At 38.6% G+C, this 21,675-nt stretch overlaps 1 pseudogene; it reads right to left on the bottom strand.

The window, feature by feature from the left end:
* Positions 1–5,256: 5,256 nt before the first annotated feature.
* On the bottom strand, positions 5,257–17,725 carry LOC140878418 (very-long-chain aldehyde decarbonylase CER1-like; annotated as a pseudogene).
* Positions 17,726–21,675: the final 3,950 nt, after the last annotated feature.

The raw sequence follows: 21,675 nt of genomic DNA, 5'->3' as shown, positions 1-21,675 counted from the left end.
GATATATATCAGCATATTTGCAATTTAGTCCCTGAACTCTTGCTTAATTGCAATTCAGTCCCCGAACAAACGATTTAATTCAATTTCAATTCTAAATAATTTAAGAATATTAGAATTTAATTCTAAACTCTAAAAATTTTCAAATTAAATATTCTCGGATTAAAATTAAATAATTTCGGACCTTATTGCATTTTAGCCCTTGAATTGCTCAATATTTGCAAATTGTTTCTTGCTCGGATTTTATCCTCAAATTAAATCCTTGATATTTCTAATCTTGGAATTCACATCTTAAATTCCATAAATATCAATTCAATTTAAGAATTCCGGATATTAAAATCTTAAAATCCAAAAATCCTCAAATTAAATATTTTCGACCCGAAATTGAAATCTCTAATTTCCATAAATTCTTAAATTCATATTTTCTCTCTTATTCGGAATTTAAATCTTAAATCTCGTTATTACTTTCTTAATATTTTCGGGCTTTATAGGAAGGCTGTACTGTGGTTACTTAGATATTTAAAAGGGACTACAAATATGAAGTTTCAGTACTCGAATTCTACTTCAAATCCAGGGGAGGTTACTCGCTATTGTGATTCCGATTATGCGGCTGATCTAGACAAAAGGAGATCAATTTATGGTTATGTTTTTTACTGTTGGAGGAAATGTAGTAAGCTGGAAATCACATTTGCAAAATGTAGTTGCGTTATCCATTACTGAAGCAGAATACATAAGTCTTACTAAAGACGTAAAGGAGGGTATTTGGATTGCTGGATTTGTCAAGGAAATGGGTTTGGAGCAGAAGGGTGTCACTATTTTTTGTGACTCACAAAGTGCAATTCATCTTTCAAAGAATCCAGTATTTCATGAAAGAACCAAACATATTGATGTTAGATTGCATTTTGTGAGAGATGTTATATCTAGGGGCTTGGTAAAGGTCCAGAAGATAGACACTTTGGTTAACCCTGCTGACATGTTGAAAAAAGTTATACCATTGAACAAGCTCAGCCAAGTGTTGAGTTTGCTCAAGCTGGTGCAGTAACTTGTTCAGGAGTTACTTATGGGAGCTCATGTGAATTCACTTGCTACAACCAATCTAGTCAAAGGTGGAGTTTTGTGAAGACTTATGTTGACTTGAGATTAGTTGCAATCAATGGTCGAGATCAAATCTTGGATTAATTGACTTGATCTAATAGACAAGATTAAAAAGGTTTTTGTTTGTTATGACAGTTAGGGAGCTAAGTTCTCATTATAAAAGGCTTTTGTATGTTATGGATTATGTCAAAGCGATCATGACGATAATAAAAATTGCGAAATAAAATAATCAATAAGAACTCCAAAGATTTACGTGTTTTACCCAATATAGGCTACGTTCACGGAGCTGCTGCAAATCTTTTATTACCGAAGAGATATTACAAGTATATACAAAACACTATATCTCAGCACACCCAAGCCTCGAGTATTACCGAGAAAATATTTCTCTAACATACACAAGAGATCACCGAAAAAAAATAACTTCTTTTTTTTCGTTCTTTATTTTCTTCTCTAATGTCAATACAAAATAGATGAATGGGATACAATAACTGAAGGAAGATGACTCTATTTATAATGTTTCCTTCATTCTTCTTTCTTCAAACTTTCGATGTGAGATTCTTTAATGTGGGCCTCAACTTGCCTAACAATTCTCCCACTTGAAGACTTGATTTCAATCATGGCTTCACACAGTCAATGCAGCAGCTCATGTCTCCTCGCTTATACTTGCAATCCAACTGAAGTCGAACATAACTTCAGTTTTTCCGTGGTCACCGCCTTTGTGAACATATCAGCTGGATTTTTACTTCCAAGAATCTTTTCAAGCATCAAGATTCCATATTCCAAAACTGATCTGATGAAATGGTATCGAACCTGTATATGCTTCGTCCTAGCATGATAAACAGGATTTTTTTCCAAATGAATAGCACTCTGACTGTCACAGTGTAATGTGCTATCCTCAAGCTTCTGACCCAATTCCTCAAGGAATGATCTCAACCAAATCATCTATTTGCTCGCTTCCGTGACTGCAACGTACTCAGCTTCAGTAGTCGAAAGTGCAACAATATTTTGCAACTTGGACACCCAACTTACTGTCGTACCACCCAATGTGAACACAAATTCAGTAGTACTCTTTCTGCCATCTAGGTCACCACCCATGTCGGCATCGACATATCCTTGTAAGTCCTGATTAGTCCTCCTGAAGCATAGAGATAAACCAGAAGTACCTTTCAAGTATCTGAGAATCCACTTCACTGCTTCCCAGTTTTGTTTTCCCGGATTGCTCATAAACCTGCTCACAACTCCCACTGCATGTGCTATGTCTGGTCTGGTGCACACCATTGCATACATGAGACTTCCGACAGCAGAGGCATAAGGAATCTTATTCATATAAGCATGCTCCTGCTCCGTCGATGGTGATTGAGCTTTGTTTAGTTTAAAGTGACTAGCCAAAGGAGTACTCACAGCTTTAGCTTCATCCATGTTGAATCTGCTAAGAACCTTTTTCACGTACTCTGCCTGAGATAACTTCAAGACTCCGTTCACCCGATCTCTTGAGATCCTCATTCCAAGGATTTGCTTTGCAGCTCCCAAATCCTTCATTGCAAATTCTTTTGATAACTCTCTCTTGAGTTTATCAATCTCCTCCAGACACGATCCTGCTATCAACATGTCATCCACATATAGCAGTAGAATGATATAAGAACCATCAATCTTCTTCATATAACAACAGTGATCCGCCTGACACCTCAGAAAACCGTTGTTATTCATGAATCCATCAAACTTCTTGTACCACTGTCTTGGTGCTTGTTTGAGACCGTACAAGCTCTTCTGAAGTTTGCATACCATTTTATCCTTCACTCGTACTTCAAATCCCTGTGGCTGCTTCATATAAATTTATTCATCCAAGTCACCATGAATAAACGCCGTCTTTACATCTAACTGCTCCAGAAGTAAGTCTTTCTTAGCCACTAGTCCAAGTACAGTTCTGATAGTGGTTAACTTCACCACTGGAGAGAAAATCTCGGTATGATCAACGCCTTCCCGCTGTTGAAAACCTTTCACAACAAGTCTCGCCTTGTACCGCTTGCTACCGTCAACTTCTTCTTTGATCCGGTACACCCACTTGTTGTGTAATGCCTTCTTGCCTTCCGAAAGTTCCGTTAACTTCCATGTCTGATTGGATGACAGTGAATCCATCTCGTCTTTCATGGCTAACTCCCACTTGATTATTTTGCTTTGCTTCATCAAAGGTCTCTGGTTCACCTTTATCTGTCAGCAAAATATAATGAAGTGCAGGGGAGTACTTATCAGGTGGTCTTATTGTTCTCGAAGATCTCCTCAGTTCAATCACCGGAGTTTGTGGAACAGCTTATTGTGCAGTTTCTTATTTCTGGTTATTATCCTCCGATTCATTCTTAGGAATATCTATCAATGGCACTTCATTTGTTTTCTTGACTTCAGGATATTTATCTCCAGCTGGAATGTCTAATTTGTCTTTGTACAAAACTTGCTCATTGAAAATGACATCTCTGCTCCGAATGATATTTCGATTTTGGTCATCCCAGAACCGATAACCAAACTCATTATCTACATAACCAATAAAGAAACATTTCTTTGATTTCAGATCAAGTTTCGTTCTGCTGGCTGAATCGATGTGAACATATGAGAGATAGCCAAACACTTTCAAGAACGAAAGTTTTACTCATTTGCCGCTCCAGACCTCCTCTGGTATTCTGCAATCAAGTGGTACCGAAGGTCCTCTATTGATCAGATATGTTGCAGTGTTAACTGCATCCGCCCAGAATGATTTTGGCAGTCCAGCGTGCCATTCCCTTGAGTTTTGCTCACGGAATGGGCCCCTTGTTCGCAGAAGAAGACCCCGTCGTCGGGGTAAGTTTCCACGTGTTCCTCAGGATTCTGGTACAGTTCCTGGGGATCAGGAGAAGACTGTTCAGCAGGACTTGGGTCCCCCTTCCAGTGTTGTTCAGCCTGCTAATTTGGATGGATGGACTGTTCAGAGGGGTAGACAGCGGTTTTGTCAGCCTCAGCGTCGTGTGCTACCTCAGTCTTTGAGGAATTCCTTTGAAGTCCTCCGGAACTTCAAAGAGGATATTGTCCAGGATGTTGCTTTGGGTGGCATCCCTGCTTTTGGTGTTAGTTCTGCTTCGGACTCGCAGTTGGCTACTGAAGATGAGTTCGGGCAGATAGAGGTGGTGCCTTCTGTTACACCATTGCCAGTGGTCTCTACTGATGTTCAGAGCTCGGGAGTTGATCCTACAGATCCTATATGTCTTCCAGTGTCGGATGTTTCCACGGATAGTAGAAGACTGACGAAGACTTTGACGGCTCCTGCTGCCTCTTCGAGTCATTCCCCATTCCTATCTGTTCGCACGCGCTCTCAGAAGCGATATGGATCTTTGACTCAGCAGCATCGACAGCGTGCTCCCTCAGGGCGTCCTCCTTGAGTAGCAGTTTTGATGTTGGTTTTATTAGGTGGGCGATTTCTGCAGGTTTCTCTTTGCCCACTGATGTTATATTTTATATTTTGGACTCTTGTAGACTTTTATGTCTTATGCTCTGATGTTCCTTTGTTTTCTTTGGAGAGGTCTTTGCCTAGTCTCCCTCTCTAGTTGGTGTTTGTTCTGCTGTGTTTATATAATAAGTGGCACTGCCACCTTTTTAAAAAAAAAAAAAAAATCTCATGCTCCTGGCTCGCTTATTCAGGGTTCTGTTCATCCTCTCAGTTGTACCATTCTGTTGAGGTGTATCAGGAATGGTTTTCTCCATTTTGATCCCCTTCTGTGCACAATACTTCTTGAACTCAATATCTTCATATTCTCCACCATTGTCAGACCGTAAGCACTTCACCTTTAAGTTGGTCTCATTCTCCACCATGACTTTCCATCTCTTAAAGGTTTCATAAACATCAGATTTATTTTTCAAAAAATAAACCCAAACCTTCCTGTTCGAATCATCGAGAAATGTGACATAATATCGTGAGCCGCCAAGGGATGTCACAAGAGATGGCCCCCACACGTCAGTATGAACCAGCTCCAATCTTGCTGCTTTCGGTTCTCTACCGCCTTTTGAAAAGCTCACTCTTTTCTGTTTTCCAAGAACACAACTTTCACACAATTTGTGTTCGACGGTTTTTAACTCCGGTAGCTTCCCTTTTGATATCAGCATCTTTATTTCCTTCTCACTCATATGTCCAAGTCTATAGTGCTATAAACTTGAGTTAGCTCCAGCATCCACAGCTGCTAACATTTCTCTGCAACTGGAAGTCATATAAAGAGTTTCAGTTTTCGTTCCTCGAGCAACAATCATGGCTCCTTTGCTCACTTTCCAAGAGCCATCACCAAATGTCACTTTATGGCCTTCGTCATCGAGCTGTCCCACTGAGATCAGCTTCCGGGTCAACTTTGGTACATGCCTCACTTTGTTGAGTTTTCAGATAGACCTGTTTGACATTTTCAAACTGATATCACCCATACCAGCTATTTCCAAAGGTTTTCCATCTGCCAAGAAAACTTTTCCGTAATTACCAGCAATGTAATTACTGAATACCTCACAATCTCCAGGTGGTATGAAATGAAGCTCCTGAATCCATAACCCAAGAATCAACCGGGCTTTCCATGGAAAGTACTAAGGCGTCATGTACATTCTCAGTAACAACATTTGCATTATTTTGGGTGATTTGCAGTTCTTTTTCATGTGACCAGTTTCACCACAGCTTCAGCACTTCAATTTTTTTTCGAATGTATTTTTGTCTTTTCCACTTCTTGATTTGGATCTGCCACGTCATCGGTTAGAACCTTTTTCGCTACTCCTGCCCCTACTTCTGTTTTCGAGATTTAGGGCAGATCTCGATGATGTTGCTTCTCCCAAATCTATCCTGCGAACTTCTTCACCAAGGATTCGATCTCTGACATCATTGAATTGTAACTTTTCTTTTCCAACAGAATTGTTAATCGCTGCCCGCATCGGCTCCCAAACATTTGGTAAAGACGCCAAAAGAATAAGTGCACGAATCTCATCATCAAACTTGATTTCCATCGATGTTAGCTGAGAAACAATCGTGTTGAATTCATTTATGTGTGCCGCCAACGAAGCACCTTCCTCCATCTTCAAGTTGAATAATTTTTTTCATGAGGAACACTTTATTATTTGCTGATGGCTTCTCGTACATATCCGACAAAATAGACATCATCTCCTCCGTGGTTTTTGCTTTCGCCACGTTGTGTGACACGTTCTTTGTTAGGGTCAATCGTATTACCCCTAACACCTGTCGATCAAGGAGCTCCCACTCATCATCCTCCATCTTTTCTGGTTTCTCCCCGGATAGAGGTTGATGTAGCTTCTTGCTATACAAATAATCTTTAATCTGTAACCGCCAGAATGTGAAATCTGTACCGTCGAACTTATTGATTCTAGGTCCCGATCCGTCATTTCCGGCCATCGCTTCTCCTTCCTTAATAAAATTTCAAAAAATCTTTTCTGATGTGGAAAATCAGACAAAGCTGCAACCATAGAGTATGCTCAGAATTTTAAGAAATTTTTCACCAAGGCTCCCCCGAACACCGTAACAGCTCTGATACCAGTTGTTATGAAATTGCGGAATAAAATAATCAATAAGAACTCCAAAGATTTACGCGATTCACCCAATATAGACTACGTCCACGGAGCTGCTGCAAATCTTTTATTACCGAAGAGATATTACAAGTGTATACAAAACACTATATCTCACCACACCCAAGCCTCGAGTATTACCGAAAAAATATTTCTCTAACTCACACAAGAGATCACCGAAAAAAAATAACTCCTTTTTTTCTCTCTTTATTTTCTTTTATAATTTTAATACAAAAGAGAGGAATGAGATACAATACCTGAATGAAGATGACTCTATTTATAATGTTTTCTTCATTTTCTTTCTTCAAAATTTAGATGTGAGATTTTTTAATGTGAGCCTCAACTTGCCTAACATCGTAGAGATCGGTCAAGCAAGTCAAGATCGGGTGATTCTTTAGCCAAAAGGGGAAAAGAGCGATAACATCTTCTCTTATTTCTGTGGGAGTATCATCTAAGATAAACACAAGCTACTAAATCCTCTGGATTGAAGATTTGATCGAAGAGCTATTTTTTGGAGCTGCTACTTTGAAGGGCTTTGTACAGTTTAGTGATTTTGTGTATTGTTCGAAGCTTTGTTTCCGCATGTGTTTATCTTGTATCTTTAGGGTTGTTTCGAACCGATTCAAAGTTGATTCTTAGTGAATTCATATGGGTATAATCCCAGAACCTTGGATGTAGGATTGGTATAATCCGAACCAAGTAATTCTTCTGTGTTCTTGTTGTTTTTGCTCTGGTTCTTCATATCTTGAAAGTTTGTATTGTTTCTATTCTTGAGTGCTATATTTTTACCCGTGGACTATTGTTTTGGGTTTCTTGATTTCTGGGTATAACACAAGTGTTCTAGACTCAACAATTTTCAAACTTGTGATCTGGATTTTGAAACGCAAGTAGATCCCATTTAATTAATTTGTAATAGATTCAAATCCAGGGAGAAAATTCGCGGATATATTCGCCCAATGTTTCTTTCTCCAGACAAGAAAATTGGAAATTTTGTTTGTTCAAGTGTGTTCTCGTTGATTTAGATTTGATCCATATGAAAAAAGTTGTTTTTTCATACTGCAAATCCTGTGAGTGATAACTGATGCAACCATAAATAAATTGATCATTTGTCATTCATTACATGATGAATAGAAATGTATCAACACAAACATAGCATAAAAAATATATAGTAGATAAAATCGAAGTCCTGGAATCATGTACTAGAGTAAGCGTAGTTTGAGGCCAGATCGATGCAGCAGACATATCTTCAGTTACTTGCAAATGGTTGAAGCGAAATCCATGTTTAAGTGCATCCTCCCAAATTTTGTTGACGTCGAATATGGTCTCCCCGCATTCGTGCACATTTTAACCTTCCAAGGCATGCAATATTCCGGCCACATGCCAAGCACTCATAACTCTTCTTGGTAACCAGTTCTGGGGAAATCAGTTGAGTACCAATCAATAATAATTTTTCGAAAGAATTGCTAAACAAAACACGACATTTTAGCTCGTTTTTATTTTGTTTTGTTTTATCAGATAAATGGCCTAGATGATCTTAGCTATTGAGAGCAAACAGTCAACATGTATACTGTTTTTAAAATGTAATTCTTGAGTTTAAACTCATGCATGTTCAATAAGTGAGGTAGATTTCGATAAAAATTGTGTTGACCTCGCAGGAGTGCAGATTCTCAAGTGCAGGAGGAGCCACCATTGCTGGAGTGTGACAGTAGAAGGCGTCTTTGCGCGCTTTCTTTGGAGGAAATTGGGATTATGGAATGAACAATGTGCCCTTTGGTGCCTTGAGTTGTTCTTCTCTGGATAATCCATCTCCAACTATCCAAACCTACAATGATCACCAAAACAATCATTCTAAAAGTTTCTTGAACAAAACTCTACCAAAGAAATTTACTGTTATCTTATAAATTTTACCCGCTCAGAGTAGTTTTTTGAGAGTGCTATTTCACTCTGAGATCTGAAACACAATTTAAGTCTTTCGAGTTCATAGAACGCAGATACCTGAGATATATACCGCATAAGTTGTTCAAAGAAAATACTATGAAGTTTCAAGAAAATAGACAAAAAAAAAAAAAAAAAAAAGGCACTATTGAGAAGTGGTTAAGAATTCAAGATTTGAAAGACCAGAATTCCCTTTTGGCACAGAGCAGAGACAATTGCATATGCAATTTTTGAGAGGCTGCCTCTGAATAAAACCTCAGTGGTGCCTTTAGGAATGCTGCTGATAACTATAGCAACAGCCAAGCTGCTTCCATCTACTACCTTGATATTCAGCTCTGGATTCTTTTTTATGTATAAAGCCCCGCTTCTGTTCAGTTCCCAACTCTAAAAAAACACGAAGGCGCGAAAAATAACGAAATCCAAACAACAATTATGGTATAAAGACTTTAGGATCCATGTAACAAACAAAAATCAAGTATTGCAATATGCTTGCCTGGTTCAGCAGGCCTAGGCTTAAAATCTTGGCGCATCTAGCTTCTGCTTCAAGTATGGCTTCCTCGACTATATTGTTGATAACTTGTCCTTGCCATTTGATGGAGTACTAAGAAAATCAAGAAAATGTAAATGAAAACATATCCTGATTAAATCCAAGAAACCTTATCGCTTTTAGACTTTTCTACCTGTATGTTGTATCTTGGAATGGCCCACATCTGCAGCTTGAGTTTCTCGAAGTAATTTCTCTCGACAACAAACGTACGCCCGTGTATGAAGTTGAGCATCATCGTCCACGTTGTTAAAGGTCTTACAAACCATATGTACCATTTGGAAGTTTGAGGCCTTGAAGCAACGGAGGCTAATCCAATTTGGAGATGAAATATGGACTCTGGTGTTGTTAGATGTGTTAAATGCACCACGCTCGGGTCTTCTTCCTGCCTCTTGAGCGACGCCTCATATACATCATCGCTGGATTTATCCATGGTGCCATGTATGTAGTCGTAGAATGACATGAACAACGAATAGTTTGTACGAAAACGCGTGTGATGCAAAGAGTGAAACCTGTTTATATAGTACATGGATGAATCACCAAAAATGTCTCACTAATCTTGCATATATTAAATAACTAAAGTTCACATTGATCTGGCTAAAGGGCTCAAACCATGCTACCCTTGGAATGAAACGAATTATTCATTCATTCAAAAACTTGGCATGATTTGAGTCCTTTAGTTTCATCAAAGCCTCTTCCAAATACATGTGTTCATATTTAATTCGGCGATACTTACGAAGGCGTATACAACATGTATTTGAGAGGAGGGAAAATGGAAAAGATCCATTTTGGAATGAATTCAAAGTTACAATGCCCCATATTGTTCATGAGATCAATATAGGTAATATATCCCACAAGAGATGCTAAGGATGCGGTCCCCGTGAGCACTATTCCCAAAATTGGAATCGCAAAGAGAGAAAAATATGACAAGTGCTCCGCAAAAGGATGTGTGACAGCTGCAACATTAATAACCAATTATCAGTACACAAACTGATACAAGTGGTGCATATTTTAGTTCCTTCAAATTTAGATATATGTTCATACACGTAATGGGTTCGGTCGCGACGGAGGAGTGGTGGTGGGAGAGGTATCTGGAGTAGAGGTAATGTGTTGGAAATATTGAATGAATTGTGATTGTTGGAAGAAATGGGCTTGAAAGAGTTTGAAAGGATTGACCCAAGTGGCTTGAACTTGAAACACTTGTCCCAAGTATTGCAAAATTCAAAAATTTGGTGAAATAAATTGAAGGAAAATGGGGAAATGGTTGTCCCACATTGGAACAACTCCAATTTGTTGCTCACCTTAAATAACCCATGTTTGGATTATGGGATTGGGCCCTTAGGGCACCGGATATTTTGTAAAGGGGCAATACGCTAATCGATACAACAAACACACGCGCGGCCGGTCAGCGCGGCGAGGTAAGGTCTTGTGATCAATTATTCTTTTTGGATAAATTTTAATTGATAAAAGAAAAACAAATAGTGCGCTCGAGCGCGCCTTACCTTGCCAAAACAGTAGGCTTCAGAAATGTTGGGCGCTCGGTCCGCTAAATTTTACCGACCGAGCGCACCCTTATTTGAGCGAGACAGAAATTCTGTCAAAAGTGGGGCGCTCGGTCGGTCAAAAATAACCGACCGAGCGCGCCTTCTGCAGACTGAAAAGTCACAACTGTTTTTGGGCTTTTGCTGTCATGGGTTGCATTCTTACGCCTTATAACGTGTTGTTTCGTGTATAATTCTATATATACGGTGGTTATAACACAAAAACAAACACACAGAACATCTGATAACGTGTATACATTAGATTTCTGCAGAATTCTTCCCTCAATCTCATAAAAGAAAAAGTTGCTACATATTTTAGTTCGACGAAGATCGAGATATTTGTTGTGCTGCTATATCTCGATTGAATAGTCGTTGTATCTTAGAGACGATTGCCGCCAACGTTGAGCACTGTTAACAGGCAATTTCGTCTTGCGGATAGAGAGTTTTTCTCGCCTCGACTTTGTTCATCTTTGCTGCTGTTGTTGTTTGCTATTGTCGTGCTAGTTCTTCAGAATTCAGAATACACCCTAATAACATAATGGTGGTGCAAAGCTCTATGCAACCAATAGTACATGTATTCCACGGGGCCAATGTGAAGAAGAATCGTGATAATTATTCCATCAGTTCTCCAAAAAGGCAAGAAAGAACCATTTGGAAGTAAAGAGTTGCCAATGTAAATCAAAATTCCATTTAGCAGAATTTGATCATCCCTGCATATTCAACCAGGAAAAATTTTGACATTTTATCATGTGTCCACCATTAGTGATGCATTTTTCTATACATCATACATGTAAGTATATGTGTGTGTGTTTCTCATTAGCAATCAATTTTTTGGGTTAATGAGATCCTACTCTTATCAGTTTAGTACCCAAATATTTGTATTATCATTTTTAGTTTTGGTTAGGTGATAATGAAGGCTTAATTAATTAATTTATATTAACAAGTGGCATCCAAACACACATGACACCCATTAATGACACCCATTAATGTCATTTCAAATCAAAATGTCAAAATTTGGATTAAATACATGCATAAATTATGGCACATTAAAAACGTTTTATTCATGATACACGGTATAATCTTTACCTCTATAACTCTGATTTCGAGTAAATTAATTTCGTGCACAAACACAAAACTAAGTAATGTTGAAATTAATACAATAGAATTTTTCAAACACAAATCCACATTAATTACTGTTGGGCTTTGGCCAAACTTACCCTTTTTTCTTAGCCAGCCCATCTTAAAGCCCCTTTTATTAAACCCACTAAGTGCCCTATCAGAGGGGTGTGTGCCTCGTCTCTTTTCTGGGCGCCTCCATCTCGATCGGCAGAGTGCGTGAAGAGCTGGAAGAACGAAGGCTGCTCGGTGCTCCTTCTTTGGTGACTTTGTGTCGTCTCCTTTTTTCCCCTTTGCTTTGTGCTAGTTTTAGTTTTGATGTCTGCGATTTCTTCCTTGCTTGGGCTCTGTTCTGTGTGAACAGATTGGTTGGGTCTAGGAGAAATCTCTTGGTCTTCGTCTTGGTTCTTGGTTAAAGTGGAGAGTCTAGCGTCTGAGTCCCGGAACGTTTACTTCCATTCTCGTTGTTCTTGTTTCTGTCCATTTTCATTCGTTCCAGCCTTTTGCTTCTTTTCTTTCTTTGTTTCGCAGGAACAGGTCCAAGACTGAAGATGGTGGATGGAACGAGCTATGGGATTTCCTAACAGTGGTATTAGAGCCACTGTGGTCGAGTCGCTGATTTTTGCTCGTCGGGACTGCAGCCTCGCCGGTGCCGGGATAGCAGCCATCGTCGTCGCTGGACAGCCCTTGTTCCATCTTGCCGTGAGCTTGCTGGTCAGCCGCGACTTTGAGTTGTCTCATTAGTTTTACTGGTTCGTGGAATTGAAACTCTTACTTAGAGTTTCGCTCTGGTAAATTGGCTTGAACCTCTTTTATCGCATTTGTAGTAGCCGCTGGCCGCGGTTTAGGTTCTGGGATTACGTGCTGGTAGAAACCTAGGAATTTCGTGCTTACTTGTTGCTTTCGCTGTGTTTGCTGTAATCTGAAATTTGTGTTGTTTATTGCCTTTTCTGTGAGAAATCTGCCGGTCAAGTTTCTGTGTTTTTTCTGTGTGAAAAAATGTCGTTCACTGGTTTTAATCTTGAACCTTTTAACGGGAAAACTGATTTCTCAATTTGGCAGCAGAAAATGAAAGGAATTTTAATACAACAAAAAGTTTTCAAAGCAATAGATTTGTCGTATCCTGCTGCCGAAACGGCTGAGAAAAAAGCTAAAATGGATGAATTTGCTTACTCCTCTATTATCTTGAATTTATCTGATTCTGTGCTAAGAAAAGTGGGTAAACTGAAATCGGCCAAAGAACTTTGGAAAAAATTAGAAGAGCTCTATACGGAGACTTCACTGCCGAGTAAATTGTTTTTACTTGAAAAAATTTTCCGTTTCAAACTCGATTTGAACAAGGACATTGATGAAAATATTGATGTGTTTACCAAACTAATTCAATATATTAAGCAAACAGGAGATAAACACATTGATGATTACACACCTATTGTTCTCTTGAATGCTATTCCTGATTCTTACAGTGATGTTAAATCTGCTATTAAGTATGGTAGAGACAATATAACATTAGAAACTGTTGTGAATGGTCTGAAAAGAAAAGAGATTGATTTGAAAACCAATAGGGGTGGTTATAATTCTGGTGAGGCTATGTTTGTTAGGGGAAGGTCTAAAAATCGTTTTCAAAGACACTCAAACAACCTTAATCAATATTCTGTGAAAAATAGGGGTAAGAGTAAGCAAAGATCTCAGTCAAGGCCTAAAAACAGAAAGTGTTTTAATTGTGGTGAAACAGGTCATTACATTAAAGATTGTTCAAGGCCTAAACAAAAACAAAACCAGAATTACAAAAATCAGCATGATGATATTGCTAATATGGCTTTTTCTAGTGAAAACATGGGTGATGTTTTTATGGTGACTGAAGTATGTGATGTGCCTACTGTGAATTCTGTGCATTCAAGTGTTTTGTGTGAAAATGAATGGCTTGTAGATTCTGCGTGCACTTTTCACATGTCTCCATTCAAAAATCTGTTTTCTAATTATAAAGAAGTGAAGCATGGGTCTGTTTCTATGGCTAATGAAAAGATGTGCCAAGTTGCTGGTCTTGGTGATGTATGCTTGAAATTTGATTCAGGTTATGTGCTGACTTTGAAAAATGTTAGGCATGTTCCTGATTTATGTCATAATTTGATTTCCTGTGCATCTTTGGAAGATGACGGTCTACAGGGTAGATGGGGTAATGGGGTTATGAAAATTTTAAAAGGCTCTTTGGTGATTTTCAAAGCTGAAAAATTGAGAAACTTGTATGTTTGTCATGCTGAACCTGAATCTTGTATGCAAAACATTGTGAATGTTGTCTTGAGTGATAAAACTGATTAGTGGCACAAAAGACTAAGTCACATGAGTTCTAAAGGTTTAGAAATATTGCATAAAGATGGTTACTTTGGTATTGAAAAATTGTCTTGTGTGACATTTTGTGATGCATGTGTACTTGGGAAACAATCTAGAGTCAAGTTTCCACATTCCCCAAGTCCCAAACAATATGTCACTTCTGAAATTCTTGAGTATTTGCATGCTGATGTTTGGGGTCCTGCTAGTGTGCCCACGCATGGTGGAAATCAATATTTCTTATCTGTGATTGATGATTTTTCAAGGAAAGTTTGGGTGTTTTTATTGATAAACAAATCTGATGTGTTTGAGAAGTTTAAAAACTGGAAAAACTTGATTGAAAATCAAACTGGTAAGAAAATTAAAATTCTAAGAACCGATAATGGTCTTGAATTTTGTAACAAATTGCTTGACAACCTGTGCTGAATCTGGTATTCAAAGACACAAGACTGTCCCTTATACGCCTCAGCAAAATGGTGTTGCTGAATGTATGAATAGAACTTTACTTGAAATGGTGAGGTGTATGCTTGCATGTTCTGGACTTTCAAAAAAGTTCTGGGGTGAAGCTGTTTGTACAGCAGCTTATTTGATAAATAGATCCCCTTCTGTGCCTTTGAATGGTAAGTGTCCAGAATTTGTATGGTCTGGTACGCAAACAGATTTGTCAAACTTGAAAGTTTTTGGTTGTTCTGCTTTTGTGCATCAGAAACAAGATAAACTTGAACCTAGATCAGTAAAATGTGTTTTTCTTGGCTATCCTGATGGGGTTAAGGGTTATAGATTGTGGGTAAGGGATCAAGCTGGTTTTAAAGTGTTAATCAGTAGGGATGTTGTTTTTAATGAATCTGATTTTCCATGTTAATCTACTCCCTTACCCATTCCCCAAGCTGCCACTGCTCCAAACAAGGTGGAGCATTTACCTGGTCCAAGTCTTGTTCCTGAAAATGTGCAGAATGTGCCTGTTGTGGATGAAGTGTCTGATAATCTGTCTCATAATGCTAATGATGATTCTGATATGCATGAGGAAACTAGTGAAAATGTGCATGAAAATGACTTGAATGATTATCAATTAGCTAGAGATAGATCTAGAAGGAATATTAGGCCTCCACAACACTTTGATAACTTTCACATGACTTCTTATGCATTCAGTGTATTTGAATCTATTGATAATGTTGAACCTAAGTCGTATGACGAAGCTTTAAAATCTGAAAATTCTGGGAAATGGTTAAATGCGATGAAAGAAGAAATTAATTCTTTGCATGTTAACAATACTTGGATTCTTGTGCCTAAACCTGAAAATTGTTCTGTTGTGGACTGTAAGTGGTTGTTTAAGATCAAGAATGAGGGTGAATCTGTCAGATTTAAAGCTAGGTTAGTAGCTAAGGGTTTTACTCAAAAAGAAGGGATAGACTATACCGAAATATTTGCTCCTGTTGTGAAATTTACTACTGTTAGAATTATGCTTGCTCTTGTTGCTCAGTTTGATTGGGAGTTGAAACAGTTAGATGTTTCTGCTTTTTTACATGGTGAACTAAATGAGAAAATTCTTATGAGGCAACCTGAAGGCTTTGTGAACTCTAAGTATCCTGATCATGTTTGTTTGCTCAAGAAATCTTTATATGGCCTGAAGCAATCTCCTAGGCAATGGAATAAAAAGTTTGATGAATGCATGCTCTCTTTGGGTTTTACTAGAAGTAATTATGACCATTGCTTGTATTTCAAACAAAATGCTAAAGTTCCAGTTTTTTTGCTTATCTATGTGGATGATATGCTATTGATTAGTTCTTGTGTGAAAACTGTTGAGCATGTCAAAAATTGCTTGAGTGCTAAATTTCATATGAAATTCCTAGGAGATGCTAAACGGATTCTTGGCATGAATATTTATAGGGATAGAAAGCGGTCTATCATTTTATTGAATCAGGATACTTATGTTAAGAAAGTTTTGTGTAAATTTTCCATGTCAAATGCCAAACCTGTCAATGTGCCTCTTGCTAGTCATTTTGTTCTAAGTAAAGAGCAATCTCCTAAAACTGAATATGATGTTAAATGCATGAAGAATGTGTCTTATTCTAATGCTATTGGTTCTGTCATGTATTTAATGGTTAGCACAAGACCTGATATTGCATATTCTGTGAGTTGTTTGAGTCGTTATATGTCTAATCCCGGAGTTTCCCATTGGGAAGCTCTCAAATTTTTGTTGAGATATTTGAATGGCTCTGTTAATCATGGTTTTAAATTTTCCAGATCTGAAAATGGTGTTAAATTGGTAGGATATGTGGATTCTAACTATGCCAATGATATGGACAATAGAAAATCTACAACTTCTTATGTGTTTACATTGTGTGGTGCTTGTATTAGCTGGAAATCTCAATTACAACACATTGTAGCCCTTTCAACCACTGAATCTGAGTATGTAGCTGTCACTGAAGCATTAAAAGAAGCTATTTGGTTGAAAGGACTCATTTCTGAAATTGGTTTTCTTGAAGATGAAGTTGTATTTTCTGATAGTCAATCTGGCATCCAACAATGTAAGAATCCTGTTTTTCATGATAGAACTAAACATATTGATGTTAGATTCCACTACATTTGTGATGTGGTTGCTAAAGGTATTGTTTATCTTGAAAAGATTCCTTCTGAATTTAATCCTGCTGATATGGGAACTAAGTGCTTATCTATTGAAAAGTTTAGATCGTGTTTGAAAATTTTAAACTTTGATACACGTGATTGATTGGCTATGTATATGTGTGATGTTGTAGCTTACTTTGTGTTTGCTACATGTTTTTTGATGTGAGTACTAACTTTGTGTTGTGTTGTGGGACGATGATGATGCTTTAGGTGACTCTCCATTGCCAGTGAACCGACGTTGGGCCAAAAAGGGGAAGATTTGTTGGGCTTTGGCCCAACTTACCCTTTTTTCTTAGCCAGCCCATCTTAAAGCCCCTTTTATTAAACCCACTAAGTGCCCTATCAGAGGGGTGTGTGCCTCGTCTCTTTTCTGGGCGCCTTCATCTCGATCGGCAGAGTGCGTGAAGAGCTGGAAGAACGAAGGCTGCTCGGTGCTCCTTCTTTGGTGACTTTGTGTCGTCTCCTTTTTTCCCCTTTGCTTTGTGCTAGTTTTAGTTTTGATGTCTGCGATTTCTTCCTTGCTTGGGCTCTGTTCTGTGTGAACAGATTGGTTGGGTCTAGGAGAAATCTCTTGGTCTTCGTCTTGGTTCTTGGTTAAAGTGGAGAGTCTAGCGTCTGAGTCCCGGAACGTTTACTTCCATTCTCGTTGTTCTTGTTTCTGTCCATTTTCATTCGTTCCAGCCTTTTGCTTCTTTTCTTTCTTTGTTTCGTAGGAACAGGTCCAAGACTGAAGATGGTGGATGGAAAGAGCTATGGGATTTCCTAACAATTACATACATAAGAAATTGATTATAACAACAAAAAGAGATGGTGTGAGGAATTAATATATATATATATACCAGTTGGTTTCCCTATCCACCTGCTCGAACTCGATGCTCCGGTCCAGTATGCGAGTGTTGCCTTTGGCAGTTCTATGGCGAGAAAATGAGATCCACAATTGATTGTGAAAGGCCCTCCACACCAGAAATGGGATCACCATTAAGTTGGTGTAGTCCAATATCATGTACTTCAAAACAACCAAACAAATGTACGTACATAATACAAACATTAATCACTGCTTTCTTTATCTTGAATGATTTATATAATTATTTACATGTTTAAGAGAAAGAGAAGAAGTTAATTTGAGCTAGTACCTTGAAATTTCCGAGGTGCTTCCATGGCCAGTCAGTGAGAAACCCTGGTATTACCGTGTTGTAGCCATTTTTTTTTATCTTGCTGCCAAAGCTCACTCTTTTTCCTCTCACAAAAATGAACCCATTTCACGTCATATATAGTCTATAGAGAGAGGGGTACGTGTAACTGTATAAGGGCATGCGAAAAAAAAGAAAAAAAAAAGAGAATCATTAATGAACAAGGTTCGAAAAAGCATGAAGCGCGTCGAAGCGTGGAGGTCAAGCTTAAGAGAGCTTCGAACGAGCTTAAGCGTGAAAAAAACGTTTTTAATTTTTACTATAATTTTAATTATTTTAAGACAAACATTAAATAAAATATTAGATTAACCCTAAATATATGATTTAATAGATAATTCAAGTTCTAAACTATAAATATACATATTTATAAAAATGTTTTCATCTTAAAAAATAAATGAAATCTTTCGTTCTAAAAAGCGGTCGCTTAATAAAGCTTAAGCGTGTTAAAGCTTAAGCAAAATTAAGCGTTGCTTAAGCGAGCTTTTTAGAACATTGTAATAATGAATATGTTTCTTTCCAAGGAAATTGATGAATAATTAGGTAATGTCAATGCGGGTAACTATTCACATGCCAAATCTAAAGGCCCATTTTTTTATGCAAGCGAGGGGGAAGTCTATGCTACCCCAAGGGCACTGCCCTTGGGGTGGTGTGGCAATCTGTGATTGGTTAAAATTAGTGGGCCTCATGTGGGACCCATTGATTTTAACCAATCATACAAACTTTCCCGCAAGCGAGATGTTCATGTGAACATCTTACTTACATTAAATATGGACTGTTGTATGTCCTATTGGGGCTATCCCAATGGGGTAGCATCGACCCCCAATGGGATAGCATGGACAAAGTAGTTGAGCAAAGGCCGCAATTGGATAAGTACTTGGGGTACCTTCTAAATACGTTCTGCCACTCGCTTTATGCCTATTTTTACCTCAAACAATTACTGCCTTGCATGTGAAATAATTAAATTGGGTTCTGATTTCAAAGCATGATTGGAATTGTTTCTTGTTCTAGAACGACAGGATTAGCTTGCATGCCTGCTGTTGTTTTTATTAATATTAATGTGTTTCAAGGAGAGGATATGAAGGATATATATTTTGCTCTAACTGTTGGAAACGCGGCTCTCAGATCAATCACGATTGATACCCGGTGCAGCGGAAGTTTAAAAATTTTAGTATGGAACAATTCCATAGTGTGGGTATCAACCATTCAACGATTAAATTATTTGTGTGTGTAAAATTAAATAACAATTATTAAATTTTACCTTCAATCTCGAAGCGAGATTATTGGACTCCAACAGATTTCTCTGCTCTTGTTGTCTCTCCCTGGAACTGATGAACTTTAATCTCCTTCAATCAGGTCCACGAATAGAGGTTTAATCCCTCTGATAGATTGCACTAGAAAATCTATCAGAAGTTTTCTACGAAGAGAATAAACGAATTTGATTCGCTATTCCAGACTGCAATTCAAAATCACAGACCGGAATTTCTCACGCAGAGAAAGGAGGGGGCGGCCGAATTGAGAGAGAGAGGAGGCTAGGGTTTTTCGAAAACTCTGTCTCAAAATTATGACCAGTTGTGTGTAATTTCTGTACTGCAATAACTTATTTATAATGCAGGCCACTAACACCTTAGGGCCCATTAGTCATAAGTTGAGGCCCGACAAGCAAAGCCCGCATGTTCAGAAATTAATATAAAATTCATCGTGACTCCGATTGATGAACCGATTTCACCAATGTGCACAGAAACCATTTCTGCACATTTTAAAGTCAAGATAAATTTTCCTGAATCCGAATTCAGTGGTTTCCAAAAATGTCCATCCCTATGTCATTTTAGGAAATCCTACTCCCTTACTCTTATTTAAGAAGTCCAACTTCTTTGTTCATTAAATTTAACTCTTTAAATTTAACTATCTCAACGGGGATTAAAACTCCATTACACTGTGTGACCCTCAATGGTTCAGGGATACAGTTAGCCGTGGGCTCACAACTCCTTTTGACTCGGAACAACACTTTCCGACTTGCCCAACGAATCATGGTAAAGCGCCTAGCAACATCGCCCCATGATTCCCTAGGTATCACTGATAGTGCCTACAAGAACCAGTAGATTTTGGTTAGCGTACAGTACGGTCCCTTCATCCATATATCCCGATCGAATCAACAACCATTGGTATATCGAGAGTCGCTCAAGATTCGATAACTATGCAATACATCTTGAAGATCAAATTAGTGACATCGCATGTGCTACTAAGAAACCATTTCTTAAATCACATCAAGTACTCTGGCCAGAGATTCGTCACACTAATATCTCCTCAGATCGCATAGGATATCCACACTCGCAAGTATGTGGTGAATCCTTGACAACAATGCATCGACTCCTATATGTGTTGTAACTGTACCCAATCTCGACACCTGATGACCCCCTCAGAGTCGGTAAACGAGTCAAAGCACAGTACTAGCATATAGAGTCTCCATGATGTTTCAAGTAGTAAGGACTAATGGTGTACAACCAAAACCGCGGACTTCATCCACTCGATAAGTGATAACCACTTGGAAAGTCCGGATAGGGTAGTTCGATTATTCATCATATGAATATCCATTTGCATGCTTCGAACATCTCCATGTTTCCTACCAATGAAACGTGGTACTCTGCATCGTAAATGCTAGTCTCAAACTCGAGCGATCCTTATCCTTATTATCGGACGGCTCAATCGACTAGGAACGGTTTTAGAATATACAGTGACTATAAGATGTGTTTCATGATAGACATCTCCATGTTCTACCACATCTTACATACACTATAGTACATTCAAGGTCTTTATCAAAACAACAAGAGTATATCACAATATAACAATATGAAGAAAGATAAAGTCATTGCCATTAATAAAAGTGTAAATAATATTAAACAAAAGATTGTTTATACAAAGAGTCATCAAAGCCCATAGCCACAAGTTGGCTCACTGGGCACCCACTCTTTCAATCTCCCACTTGCCCTATAGCCAACTAGTCATACTACGTAGACCCATTGCTTCGCGATGTTTGTCAAACAATGGTCCTGGCAAGGGCTTAGTAAGTGGATCAGCGATATTGTCTGCAGAGGCCACTCGTTCGACAGTGATGTCTCCTCTTTCCACAATCTCCCGGATGATGTGGTATTTCCTCAGTACGTGTTTGGATCTTTGATGAGACCTTGGTTCCTTTGCTTGAGCAACGGCACCGGTGTTGTCACAGTACACCGGGACTGGACCAACAAATTCAGGAATGACGCCCAACTCTTGGACGAACTTCCTCATCCAAACGGCCTCTTTAGCAGCAGCTGATGCTGCAATGTATTCAGCCTCAGTGGTGGAATCCGCTGTGGTGTCCTGCTTGGAACTCTTCCAAGAGACAGCACCGCCATTGAGCATGAACACAAATCCAGAGGTTGACTTCGAGTCATCCACGTCACTTTGGAAGCTAGAGTCGGTATAGCCTTCCAATTTCAGATCTCGTCCTCCATATACCATGAACATATTCTTAGTCCTTCGTAAGTACTTAAGAATGTCCTTCACGGCTTTCCAATGCATTTGACCAGGATTAGCCTGATATCTGCTCGTGACACTCAGAGCAAATGCTATATCCGGTCTGGTAGATATCATCCCATACATGATACTACCTATAGCTGACGCATATGGTACATGTGTCATATTCTCTATCTCTTCATCAGTCTTGGGACACATAGACTTGGATAGAGAAACTCCATGACAC

The sequence above is a fragment of the Henckelia pumila genome, chromosome 2, assembly GCF_033568475.1.
Source record: "Henckelia pumila isolate YLH828 chromosome 2, ASM3356847v2, whole genome shotgun sequence".
NCBI lineage: Eukaryota > Viridiplantae > Streptophyta > Magnoliopsida > Lamiales > Gesneriaceae > Henckelia > Henckelia pumila.
The sequence above is the reverse complement of the archived record's forward strand: the minus strand, read 5'-3'. Positions and strand labels throughout refer to the sequence as shown.